The sequence below is a fragment of the Schistocerca piceifrons genome, chromosome 3 (genome assembly GCF_021461385.2).
Source record: "Schistocerca piceifrons isolate TAMUIC-IGC-003096 chromosome 3, iqSchPice1.1, whole genome shotgun sequence".
In the NCBI taxonomy this organism is placed as follows: domain Eukaryota; kingdom Metazoa; phylum Arthropoda; class Insecta; order Orthoptera; family Acrididae; genus Schistocerca; species Schistocerca piceifrons.
Window position 1 is genome coordinate 700,362,369 of NC_060140.1, and position 14,586 is coordinate 700,376,954.

Sequence of the window (14,586 nt, forward strand, 5' to 3'; positions counted from 1 at the left end):
ATACATTTCAGCAGGATAATGCACGACCGCATGTTGCAGGTCCTGTACGGGCCTTTCTGGATACAGAAATTGTTTGACTGCTGCCCTGACCAGCACATTCTCCAGATTCTCACCAACTGAAAACGTCTGGCCAATGGTGGCCGAGCAACTGGCTCGTCACAATACGCCAGTCACTACTCTTGATGAACTGTGGTATCGTGTTGAAGCTGCATTGACAGCTGTACCTGTACTGCTGCCCTGACTGCTGCCCTGGTCAGCACATTCTCCAGATTCTCACCAACTGAAAACGTCTGGCCAATGGTGTCCGAGCAACTGGCTCGTCACAATACGCCAGTCACTACTCCTGATGAACTGTGGTATCGTGTTGAAGCTCCATTGACAGCTGTACCTGTACTGCTGCCCTGACTGCTGCCCTGGCCAGCACATTCTCCAGATTCTCACCAACTGAAAACGTCTGGTCAATGGTGGCCGAGCAACTGGCTCGTCACAATACGCCAGTCACTACTCTTGATGAACTGTGGTATCGTGTTGAAGCTGCATTGACAGCTGTACCCGTACTGCTGCCCTGACTGCTGCCCCGGCCAGCACATTCTCCAGATTCTCACCAACTGAAAACGTCTGGTCAATGGTGGCCGAGCAACTGGCTCGTCACAATACGCCAGTCACTACTCTTGATGAACTGTGGTATCGTGTTGAAGCTGCATTGACAGCTGTACCTGTACACGCTATCCAAGCTCTGTTTGACTCAATGCCCAGGCGTTTCAAGACCGTTATTACGGCCAGAGGTGGTTGTTCCGGGTACTGATTTCTCAGGATCTATGCACCCAAACTGCGTGAAAATGTAATCAAATGGTTCTAATGGCTCTGAGCACTATGGGACTTAATTTCTGAGGTCATGAGTCTCCTAGAACTTAGAACTACTTAAACTTAACTAGCCTAAGGACATCACACACATCCATGCCCGAGGCAGAATTCGAACCTGCGACTGTAGTGGTCGCGCGGTTCCAGATTGTAGCGCCTAGAACTGCTCGGCCACCTCGGCCGGCCAAAATATACTCACACTGTCAGTCCAATGAATACCCGTTTATCATCTGAATTTCTTCTTGATGCAGCAATTTTAATGGCCGGTAGTGTAGTTTGTTGTGGTGGTCACCGCGCGTCTTCTGGCGGCAGAGCTTGATGCAGCACGTCTGGTTGTCTAGGCTCGTAGCTCGAGGGCGTTAGAGCTCTTGAGACAACTTGAAAAGTCGGCTAGTTTTGTGGATGGTGAAATGTTTACGCTGGCACGCTCTTCTCTGCTGCGGGGCTTCGTGTACTTAACAGTGTCGAGGCACCGTTGAGAAACGAGGATCAGCGCAGGCGCAGAAACAGAGTTGCCTGCGGTGGACAAGGACGCCGAGTGGCGAGGTATATAACGTAACCGGGCAGAGGCCGCCGACACGCGAGTGCCGCCGACACCGCGAGACTGGCAGACGGCTGCCGCTGGATCGCGAGGGCGCCCCAGGCCACACCGCACGGAGAGTAAGTAGAGCGCGCGCCTCCGCTCGCGGCTTATGCAACGCTGCGGGACAGCCCGGCGGTCACCGGGCCGCCCGTGGTCCGGGTAGGCGAGCCTGCGACGGAGTCCGTGGGACGAGGTGCCAGGGGAGTGCGGCTCCAAGCTCGATATGATCTTCCCGCGACGGGTACATCTGAAATACATTAGCTAATTTGGCGATAAAACATAGCTCTTTAAATGATGCCTTTCGGATTCGATCTTTTAATAAGAAAATTCAACTTAAGGTTTAATTAGAAAATTGACCAAAAAGACTCAACAGATCTGAAACGTACCAACATTTCTGTCCATTTTGTCTCTGCATTAAAGAATGTGACGAAAGTCGGTTGGATCTGAAGTTCGGTATAAACAGTGAAACGTCCCCTTAAAAAATTAATGAATTACTGTGCTGATAAACCTCTTACATTATTTGATTTTCAAACAGCTGAGCAAAACTGAACGTACTCAGACATTACTCTCTTTATTTATTCTGATCAACACTAAACTGACACACAATATTTTTTGCGCGACGCAATCTGACTTTCAAAAATCCCTACAAAAGAATGGCCCTGACTAACAATAACCTATACCTGACTTACCTCACAAAAATACAGCGAGCGCCAATACTGCCAGCTAAATAAAAGATTCTAATTAATGAAGTCACTAGCTACTGATAGGCATAGTTAGCAAATGAAAGATTTTGATAAAGAACAAACAATGTATTTATCTTAAGAGTGTTCAAATGTCATAATATATATATACATCAGTTCATGACATCCAGTCTTACAAATGTACTGTCTCTGATGGACGCATGTCTAGATCATCCTCTCTCAAAACTCCGCCATCTCTCTCCCCCCATCCACCACTGCTGGCGGCTCACCTCCAACTGCGCAACGCTATGCGCTGTTCACATCCAACTGCCCAACACTACAATAGCAAATATTGCAACAATGCCGACCAGCCTCAGCCTTCACACAGCACAGTCAGTGATTTTCGTACAGAGCGCTACGTGGTCTTACCAACATAAAAACCTAAACAGCCTACTTACAACAGGTATTTGAATGGTATTACATGCACATATTTAGAGCAATGGCTAACATCGCCTTTCGTGCCATATGTAAGACGTGTTTATTTCTATTGTCTATTCTCAAACCACAATTTGTGAAAGATATTTTCATCTTATTAATAGGATTAAGTAGGAATAATTAATATTTGTCATTTTGGAAATAATTGTGGTAGCAGGGAATGACTGCACTAAAGTAGTGTTGGCAAGAGATGCCGCACATTGATATAATGTTAAAAAGGGCGGGAGAGACAGCGTACGGATACATTTTAAGAAAATAGCGAGAAAGACTGCGCGTTGATACATTTTGTAATGGTAGCACGGATTGTCTGCACCAGAAAGCATTGTTGGCAGGAGAGACCGCACTTTAGCGTTCGTAGGAAGTCAGTAGCAAGCGAGATGTGAAGCGAGTCGGTAGCGGGTCTGAAGCGAGAGGTTGAGAGGAGTGGTGTGCCTGCCAGCCACCAGCTATGATTTACAAGAGATTATAAACGGATGTACAGAGACATCAGCTAACTATTATCATAAGAGAAACTAATATTACTGAATTAATTATTTGAGAAACTCAAGAGTACTGAAGGTTTCTTTCCGCATTTATAGATGTAAGATTATCGTAAAAAGTAAGTCCCATTTGAAAGTTTGTAAAATCATTTCATTCAGAACATAATTAATTTTTGCCAGCAATATTGCATTACAGATTGTAATCCATCCCAAGAACCATCAGCGTAAAACTTTGCATAATTTTATTGTTGTCAAGAAAAAGTTTAACTATGAATTAAGTAACGTCAGTCAAATTAATTAAAGAATAACGTCAGCTTTGCTATTAAAGAATAACGTCAGCTTTGGTAATAAATACAGCCACTTATTATGACAGCCCACCAGCAGCTAATTAAGTATAGTAAAACAGAGTAAGTGTATTCATGTCGCAATTCGATGTAGCAGTCAGATGGCGATCCAGTAACAGTAAAAAAGGTAAGGAACAGATAACGACTGAGGGCCACGACCACGACATATTCTATGTTTCGTCGAAATAATCGGAAAATCACTTTTAATAAGCAGCATTTAAATTTGTGTGCGAAGATTGAGAAAGAGAATTAATTTCAAACGGAAGATTTCATTTGTTATTATTAAGCAACAGGTAGAAATCCTACGGGAAGGTTTCATAGATTATTGTAAAAGGGAAAGTTGCGTAAGAAAAGAAATATAGAGGAGACGGGAAGGTTTCACATATATACAGCATGTGTCAAGATTAATAGCGAAAACTGACACGAGTGAAAGTAATACGATAACGGACGCATGTAGAAATGTGATCCGAAAAACGACTGCCTGCAAGACGATTCCGACTTTTAGGTAAACAACTGCCACTGCCTTCACTACGGAGTGTTGACCTAGTCGGTACAAATTTATTTTACATCTGGCTTTTCGCTCATTCGGTTCACATTTCTCCTGTGGCCAATTGCTGGGCAATGATACAGATATATGACGCATCACCGACACATTTTGCGCTGATGGAAGACTAAATCAACACGACAGTACGGTCCTAGATCGATACGCTGAGAAGGGCCAGTACTTTCGTTTCCAGCATCACCTGACACAAATCACTTCTGTTTTACTGTCTTGGGTTCACCTGTAAAAGTGAAGGATGCAACACTTCCGTTGATACGGTTCAATAACCGGAGCATACATTTCCACGGGTACAAAAACAGGCGAGGAATATCGTGTTGCCAGTAGAGACGCAGTAGCAACTGAACTGGCCCGTCAGGAGAGCTCACTGACTTCGGACGTGGACTCTTCATTGGGAGACTCCTGGGTAACAAATCTGTCACCATTTTAACCACTCTACAGCTGCAGAAGTTGACTGCTCGTGATGTGATTGTTAAGGAACAACCACAGCTAAAACAACAACAGATTTTCCGGAAGTACTGAGAGACAGAGACGGACAACCATTACGGAAGCTGGTAGTCAAAAACCGCATGAAATCATCAGCAGAAGGCATAAATCATGAATTATTCCAAACTGCTATCAGGCAGTGCAGCTAACACAGTGATTGTATGTAGGGAATTATAAGAATACTCTACAATGGTCGACCAGCTGAGCATAAGGGACATATTTCTGTAGCCAGTGCTAGCGACCCTTGAGGTACTCTAAAGACTTTACTGGACAATTGATTACTGGAAACAAGTAATTTGGGGTGGTGAATCACACTACATTCTGTGACTGTCTAATGAAAGAGATTGGGTTTGGTAGATGCCTGGAGAACGTTACCTGTCATCATGTGCAGTGCCAACAATGAAGGACGGATGCGTCTTTTGGATTGAATTGTGGTCCCCTTAACGTATTTAAGAAAACACTGAAGGTGCAAGCATAATAACACATTTAAGCACTGTACACGATGTGCAGTAGAGGAACAGTTCAAAGACGATCACTGTTTGTATCAGCAACAGTAGGGTAATGGGTTTGTGCAGAATAACATTCCTGAAATGGACTGGTCTGCCCAGAGCCCCCCCCCCCCCCCCCCATACCCAATGGAACACCATTGGGCTGAGTTACAACATAGTCTTCTGTCCAGACCCCAGCACCCAACATCAGTATCTTCTCTGGTTTCCGCTGTTGAGGAAGAACGGCCTGCCAGTCTTCCACAGACATCCACACACCACATTGGAAGAGTCTTCGGCAGAGATTAAGTCGTCTTGCGGGCGTCCATTAATAGGTGTCCGATATTTTTGTTCAGACTATGTGCGTTGTTGTCAGGAAATACCAGAACATTCGAGGTGTTGGAAATAAATCATAACTCAGTGCGGAAATGAGTGTAGTATTACATAAAAATGCCAGGACGTCACGTGGAACAATTTCTTTTAATAGATATTAGCGTACAATAAATTGTGACGGGTAACTTGCTGAGGCGGCATTTATTTCTTGTTAAGGCATACCATGGGTGAGAACGAAGTCAAATTGAGAACCGAAACGTTAGAGAACTTCAGTTTAGTGAACTGGATAGATGTTACAATCTGCACGTCTTAACCGGTAAGTTCTCATATTCCGAAAGCACCTTTTCTTCTCACGCAGTTTTCCTATAGTATTTATGTTCATTGTTTGAAAAGGTCGATAAGAAAAGACCTTTCCCAGCCCAGGAAAAAACTGACGGTACATTTTCCGGTAGATGAAATCAAATGTACGGTTTTGGTACAGGGTTGCCGGTATCCAATTGTTACTTTCGTTTCTCTTTAATTCCAGGAAGTGGATTGCTGGTCCTACTATCCTCTACAAATCACCGTGTACAGTCGATTTCATTAAACTTTGAAAACGTGCTGTTCGATTGGCTGTTGAACATCATTAAAAAGCTTGTACCTGACACGTTGTGAACTGTTGCTTCTGTTAACATCCGTTTGCACGTTGTGGGCCTTCTTATTTTCGTCTTTGTTTGAAATCTTGGGAAGCCTTTAACATGGAACATTTTCAGGAGAAGTACACCTACATTTGAATTCAGTTTGAGAATTGACGAGCAGTACGACACCAAGTTTAGTTTTTAAAAAGTCTCTAAAAATTAAAAAACGGTCGCAGGTTCGAATCCTGCCTCGGGCATGGATGTGTGTGTTGTCCTTAGGTTAGTTAGGTTTAAGTAGTTCTAAGTTCTAGGGGACTGATGACCACAGATGTTAAGTCTCATAGTGCTCATAGCCATTTGAAACATTTTTTTACTTTCTTCTTTTTGTAGTAGATCTGATGAAGCCACAAAAAGGCGAAAAGCGTCATTAAACAATAATTATCGCAACCAGTGTTGTTTTTTTCTTCAAAATAGTCTTTACACTGTTACTGTACCAGGCGTCCTGGTGGAGTGGGAAAAGTTTTATAAGTTTAGATGAATTTAGTTTGTTGATAAATCGTCTACAAGTAACTTTCCTTTCAGCTTATCAATCTGAGTGAAGCATTCCTTCAAAAACCGCAGAATCAAAGCTATACTAGTAGATCAATTTGACATTTACCCTGTAACTTTTACACAACAAGCGACAACAAAACAACAAAAAAAAGGCTTATAAAAACTCAATATCTGTGACAGGCTAATAGATTTTCTCCTTGCCTATTATTCAGATCCGATCATCATACTGGCAATGGCATTCGAATGGCAGCCTCCCCCTGTTCCTTAAAAAGACACGCATTGTCACCGTCTGAAAGCAGAGAATGTCTATTAGCACCAGAGCACGGTAGAACAGTAGAGCGGTGGCTATCGTCGTTGTACTTTCAACTCGTAAAGGAACCGTATCGGATAACATGTATGTCCGTACACCATCAATCTAGAAACCTGATACTGTAAAGTTTCGGGCAAAGAAGCCCTTTTTTTAAGTGATTCACACTATCTCAATAAGGTTATCCGTTATTTGTCACGCTCCTCAAACCTTGATTCTTTAAAGAGAAAAATGCTGCTCTGTTTTGCGTTCTTCCACTAATGAAGTTCTTCCGCCTATTCTACTTGACTCAGTGATACAGTGTTGTCAGTATGAGAAACACTATGTACCTACGAGCGTAGGGGCCATCTCCACGAAGACAAATACGGATACTAAGTTGATACGATGCGTCTTCTAGTCTGAATGACTTGCTACTGTGAGTTTCATTGTGCCACTTGTTTCGACAGAGCTACGGATATGGCATAACGATCGTATCCGACCGTAGTTTCTCACAAAACACAATTATAGGTGGACTTACAGTTTAAAGTGGATTCCGATTCAAGATGGAAAGAAGCCATAAGTAACACAGAAAATCCCAGAACTGAATGGAGATCGATCTCGAAATCTCCATACGTGTAGTGTGAAACTCATTCACTGAGCCACCGATCTATTACTTTGATTAGAGATAAACAAGCAAGAGGACATTGAAATTCTGGACTAGCGTTCAGCCACAAAGACTGATAATGTTAGGCTTCGCAAGATATCTGCCGTTTTGTGTAAAGACTAACTGAGAAATCCGGCCTTACCCAGGTATTTATTTACAGCTGTGCCCCAGACTTCGTGGAGAATTCATTTTTTATTTATAAAGCCTCTGCGAAAAACAACTGACACTAAGGTCCACTCCCGCAAAATGCAGCGTCTGGCGTTGTGCTTTTTTTAAGGTCATAACATAACATAAACTTACAAGGAACTGGACACAGTTCAAGCGAAATGGTAAATCGTTAAAAATTAGCGGGTTCTGGGCTATAAAAACTAGCTCGCCTGCGCCATTCTCGTGAAAATTTCCACTTCGATGATGTTACGTTAGAGAGAAGCAAATTGAAACCTCTGTGAGTGAAGTGTTCTGAGGTGTGTAATAATGGATGATGCTCATGATGAGTGTTTGTCGCGCCTCGCATTCGCAAGGACTTTCCAAAAAGCAAATTAAAGCCTGATGTTCTCGAGTTACAGCAAGTCTCGTCTCTCTATGTTCATCGGATTCTTGAGAGTGCATAGTCCTCACGCATTTAGCATTTGTAGTGGATTTAGAACGACCCGCACTTTTATAGACATTTTTATTCATAGATGAAAGGAAATAAAAATGTAATGAGTAGGTACCCAAATCACAAAAAAACTCAATAAATTAGTCTTCCCGAGCAAAGAATATAAATAAAATATCAAAAGAAGCAAAGCAATGTAGTAAAATTTTTAATACACAAAGCGAAATTCATAAATCCGTATATCTTATCCAATTAAATTCGCCGTTAGTTTATAGTCGTAGAGATAATATTGCGGCGCTTAATTCTGCCACTGACATAAACTTCCTAAGATGTATGTGTCAGTGAGATAAAAAACATAACAGTGGTAACTATTGGTTCTTTGGTGCACCACACGGCGATGATTAAACATCCGAACTACTAAACCGAGCAAACAATTTTAGTACAGATTTTAAAATACTATATTTTTTTCGATTTTCCGATTTTGATGAAATGTTGTTGTTGTTGTGGTCTTCAGTCCTGAGACTGGTTTGATACAGCTCTCCATGCTACCCTATCCTGTCCAAGCTTCTTCATCTCCCAGTACTTACTGCAATCTACATCATTCTGAATCTGCTTAGTGTATTCATCTCTTGGTCTCCCTCTACGATTTTTATCCTCCACGCTGCCCTCCAATGCTAAATTTGTGATCCCTTGATGCCTCAGAACATGTCCTACCAACCGATCCCTTCTTCTTGTCAAGTTGTGCCACAAACTCCTCTTCTCCCCAATTCTGATCAATACCTCCTCATTAATTATGTGATGTACCCATCTAATCTTCACCATTCTTCTGTAGCACCACATTTCGAAAGCTTCTATTCTGTTCTTGTCCAAACTACTTATCGTCAACTTTTCACTTCCATACATGGCTTCACTCCATACAAATACTTTCAGAAACGACTTCCTGACACTTAAATCTATCCTTGATATTAACAAATTTCTCTTCTTCAGAAACGCTTTCCTTCCCATTGCCAGTCTACATTTTATATCTTGTCTACTTTGACCATCATCAGTTATTTTGCTCCCCAAATAGCAAAGCTCCTTTACTACTTTAAGTGTCTCATTTCCTAATCTAATTCCCTCAGCATCACCCGACTTAATTCGACTACACTCCTGGAAATTGAAATAAGAACACCGTGAATTCATTGTCCCAGGAAGGGGAAACTTTATTGACACATTCCTGGGGTCAGATACATCACATGATCACACTGACAGAACCACAGGCACATAGACACAGGCAACAGAGCATGCACAATGTCGGCACTAGTACAGTGTATATCCACCTTTCGCAGCAATGCAGGCTGCTATTCTCCCATGGAGACGATCGTAGAGATGCTGGATGTAGTCCTGTGGAACGGCTTGCCATGCCATTTCCACCTGGCGCCTCAGTTGGACCAGCGTTCGTGCTGGACGTGCAGACCGCGTGAGACGACGCTCCATCCAGTCCCAAACATGCTCAATGGGGGACAGATCCGGAGATCTTGCTGGCCAGGGTAGTTGACTTACACCTTCCAGAGCACGTTGGGTGGCACGGGATACATGCGGACGTGCATTGTCCTGTTGGAACAGCAAGTTCCCTTGCCGGTCTAGGAATGGTAGAACGATGGGTTCGATGACGGTTTGGATGTACCGTGCACTATTCAGTGTCCCCTCGACGATCACCAGTGGTGTACGGCCAGTGTAGGAGATCGCTCCCCACACCATGATGCCGGGTGTTGGCCCTGTGTGCCTCGGTCGTATGCAGTCCAGATTGTGGCGCTTACCTGCACGGCGCCAAACACGCATACGACCATCATTGGCACCAAGGCAGAAGCGACTCTCATCGCTGAAGACGACACGTCTCCATTGTCCCTCCATTCACGCCTGTCGCGACACCACTGGAGGCGGGCTGCACGATGTTGGGGCGTGAGCGGAAGACGGCCTAACGGTGTGCGGGACCGTAGCCCAGCTTCATGGAGACGGTTGCGAATGGTCCTCGCCGATACCCCAGGAGCAACAGTGTCCCTAATTTGCTGGAAAGTGGCGGTGCGGTCCCCTACGGCACTGCGTAGGATCCTACGGTCTTGGCGTGCATCCGTGCGTCGCTGCGGTCCGGTTCCAGGTCGACGGGCACGTGCACCTTCCGCCGACCACTGGCGACAACATCGATGTACTGTGGAGACCTCACGCCCCACGTGTTGAGCAATTCGGCGGTACGTCCACCCGGCCTCCCGCATGCCCACTATACGCCCTCGCTCAAAGTCCGTCAGCTGCACATACGGTTCACGTCCACGCTGTCGCGGCATGCTACCAGTGTTAAAGACTGCGATGGAGCTCCGTATGCCACGGCAAACTGGCTGACACTGACGGCGGCGGTGCACAAATGCTGCGCAGCTAGCGCCATTCGACGGCCATCACCGCGGTTCCTGGTGTGTCCGCTGTGCCGTGCGTGTGATCATTGCTTGTACAGCCCTCTCGCAGTGTCCGGAGCAAGTATGGTGGGTCTGACACACCGGTGTCAATGTGCTCTTTTTTCCATTTCCAGGAGTGTACATTCCATTATCCTCGTTTTGCTTTTGTTGATGTTCATCTTATATCCTCCTTTCAAGACACTGTCCATTCCGTTCAACCGCTCTTCCAAGTCCTTTGCTGTCTCTGACAGAATTACAATGTCATTGGCGAACCTCAAAGTTTTTATTTCTTCTCCATGGATTTTTAATACCTATTCCGAATTTTTCTTTTGTTTCCTTTACTGCTTGCTCAATATACAGATTGAATAACATCGGGGAGAGGCTACAACCCTGTCTCACTCCCTTCCCAACCACTGCAACCCTTTCATGCCCATCGACTCTTATAATTGCCATCTGGTTCTTGTCCAAATTGTAAATAGCCTTTCGCTCCCTGTATGTTACTGCTGCCACCTTTAGAATTTCAAAGAGAGTATTCCAGTCAACATTGTCAAAATCTTTCTCTAAGTCTACAAATGCTTGATGAAATAAAACCATTATTTTTCCCCAAGCAACGCTCAAGTTACCTCCGATAACTACATGAAAATACGTCTTGAAGTTTCGGAAGTTAGCGTGCGGAAGCAGACAGATACGATTGTTTAGACAAAATTTTAAATCAAAAAGTCTTTTTTTTTCCATTATTAGATTTTGATGAAATAAAACCTATACGCTGCTCCAAGCAATGCTCAAGTTACCCGAATATTCGTCTAGTAGTTTTGGAGATTAGAGTGTTCAAACCGACAGCCAAGACAGCTTTATATAAAAATATTAATCTCGATAGCAATTTTTTTCTGTGATCCGATTTTCATGAAACGAAGTCTGCACGCTGCCCCACGCTACGCTCAAATTAACTGCGAAGACCCCATGAAAATTTGTCTAGCAGTTTTGGAGTTTAGCCTGTTGTAAGAAACGTATAGAAACTACGGTTTTACAGTTTTATTATTAGTAACGATATTAAATGAATTGTCTCAGCGATGTCCTTTAACGCACGGTGCAATGTACACGTGAATGGGTGCTGTGTCTGAGGCTGTTTCCACAAGTGTGGTCGTGTGTATCACCTACTTCTTTTCTTTTAGGAAAGAGCTGACAAAGAAAACGAAAGTTAAGCCGCCTCACAGCTGTGAAATGCCAAGTACCGCAGTCTGAGAACCGGTTGGCATCTGGAATACCCGTCTCACGTCACTTTACGTCAGCATCTGAATGTGTAGGTTAGTTTGATCTTAGTCGTAAGTAAAATATACAATGAGAAACCTACTCCACTTTACATAAATTCTAATGGAAACTTACACACAGAAGTTCGTATGCATCCTCTTTCCGTGACATCAATCCCAGTTCCAGAAGAAAATGAGTGACACAAATTATTTGTTCCATCTCATCTATTTACTAACTTAGCCGACGGTATTTCCCTCGCCTAGATTGTATGGTCTACACAGATTTTTCTTTTTCTTTTCCTTTAACAGAATTTTTATGTTGTTCAGAGTTCTAAAGGTTTCACTCTAATTAAGGCCATTGCAGCATCGTCTTTTCCGTACGTACTTTTGACCACAAATTAACGATTCTGGTTGCTGGAGTCGAAGGTGTTTGTCCATCCTGCCTTTTGAGTTCTTGTGGTGAAATTTCTATAAAAAATTTCATCACATAATACACATTTCTTTAGAACTCAAATACCATTTTAATGCATTTAGGTTTAAGTATGTTTTAATATAACAAAATAATTACACAAAAAATTTTCATCGTCACTATTACCTCCATAGGGATTGAATTTCCGAAAAACATCGAAACACGTATTTCTTTTGCTTCCAACCGAGAAGCAAAATGCAGATTTTTTAGTTTTAACAGTGTTTTTGTAATGAAATATTTCCATAAAAATTTTCATCCCCCATTTTACCTTCTTGAGGGTTGAATTTCCAAAAACACAGAAACACATATTTTCTTTTTTCTAATACCAATTTTCACGCATGTACTTCTTCACTAATGATTCATTTTGAGAAAAACCTTCATCTACTATTTCACTCCCATACAGGTTAAATTTCGAAAACTGCTGAAACAAGTACTTATTTATTTCTAACAGGAAACCAAATACCGATTTTTGTAGTTCTAGCTTCAAAATTGGCTTACTAGCGACATATTAAAAAAAAAACTTCCTTCCCTTATTTCACACCTTAGGGAGGGACTTTCGAAAAATCCCTTCTGAAACGACGCCTACAGTATAAGACCAACAGTCTATCCAAATGTCATGTTGGCATCATTAACAGTAACGTTTCTTTTGTAAGTTACGCAGCAACACCATTTAGTTCCCGTGTCGAATGAAAGCCCAACAAAAGAGAAAATAAATAAGTATTTCGAATTTAGCTCCCCGAATTAATTTGCGTCTCACAGTATTTGAGTTAACGAGCATTTCGCCCCCATTTAAATATATGGCAGAAAGAGCCAGCCTTCAGGAATTGTGAAACGAACCCTGTCGTCCAGGGGCAGATGCCACAAAGGGCGCAGATTCAGCACGAGATGGGGAAACTCACAGGCGTCTATTGTCTATTGAGGTCTAAGCGCTGTAGTGTGCGAGTGGGGCAGACGAAAACCTACGTATAGGGAAACCCAGTAGAAGGCTTTTGTGGCCAAGGAGACGTAGCAGTGTTATATATGGCGGACCTAAGATCGGCTCTAAAGGGAAAGATTTATGAAAACTATTTAACTCTGAATTAGTGCACGGAAGCAAGTCACAGTAATTTTAATCTGCCATGCTCCATAAATTTTCATGGTGATCCCAAAAAAACTTGAATATTGGTCATATCTATAATAGTTTTGGACTTACTGTTAAAGCGGAATTAAGAAGTTTTGCAACAAAGACCTGAATGATAAAATGTGAACGCTTTGGTCGATCTTAACGATCGACATTTCATATAGAAGCGCCTCATTAAAACGACAAATGTTGTAAATGGTAACTCAGTAAGTTCATTTGTTTAAAAGACGTAGTAAATTTAAATTATCAGTATTTTCAGTTAAGCATCAGATCATCATTTCCTTCACATAGAACACACTGAACGATGACAGCATGACACCTTATTGAATCATTAGGTAATAGAATATTTGTTGTAAAGTTTAGTGCATAATAGTTACTTTTGTTCTTTATTTATTTATCAAAAAGCACATTGGTGCAAGGCTACTGGCGGTGACATTCAAAGAAGGAAATTGTATTGGTTTTATAAAAGAATTCAACGTTTATTATGTAATGGATGTTATTGTTACTTTATTTAGAACGTGTAAGTGGTCAAACTTTGATTGTTTAAATATGTTAAAATGTAAAGTAATGTAGAATAAGCTGTAGCCAATCATATGGACCGTTTCAGGAAAGGGAACTGTGCTAGTCAGTTGAGCGAAGGTGTTCGGCGCTAGGAAAACGTGGTCGGAGACGGGCAGGGACAGTTCTGGTCGAGACAGCAAAGGGGACAGTTCGGATTGAGACGTGAAAGCGGACAATCGGTCTTTAGGTAGCTAGGAAGCGAAACGACTTAGAAAATTTCGGGTTGTGTGGTATCGCGGGGCTTAGGCTCTGAGCGGTGAGCAGCCGCGCACCTGGTGTGAACTCTAACTTTTCGCGGTTCAATAAGGTGTCATGCTGTCATCGTTCAATGTGTTCTGTGTGGAGGAAATGATGATATGATGCTTAACTGAAAATACTGATAGTTTAAATTTTCTATATCTTTTAAGCAAATGAAGTTACTGAGTTGCTAGGTGGAATATTGGACTTGTGTATCACGATGAGATTGTGAATGATCGAACTGTGTCAAGTGGATATGCGCTCCAGTGTAACAGTAACTCTAAATACGGACACTTTCGCGATTAGTTTGCTTTCTGAATGAACATTATTCAGATCAAATCGCAACTGTGTGGCCTACATCATTTTTGGTTTGTTAATTTACTTCTATTATTATATGTTATATTAACTTTGTATTTCGCAAACATAACATCGGCCAGACAATTTAACCAAAGGGTCACAAGTGTCTAATTTAGGGCGTGTAATGTGACACGTGCGGTTCAACCCCTA

The 14,586-nt window shown here is 42.5% G+C and overlaps 1 protein-coding gene across 1 annotated transcript in view; it reads left to right on the forward strand.

Annotated features, from left to right (window-relative positions):
• The first annotated feature begins 1,438 nt into the window (after positions 1-1,438).
• LOC124789663 overlaps positions 1,439-14,586 on the forward strand; it is a 234,960-nt gene continuing 221,812 nt past the window's right edge. The window contains exon 1 of the mRNA XM_047257099.1: positions 1,439-1,521. The gene's annotated coding sequence lies outside the window, so the exon portion shown is untranslated. The remainder of the gene's footprint in view (positions 1,522-14,586) is intronic.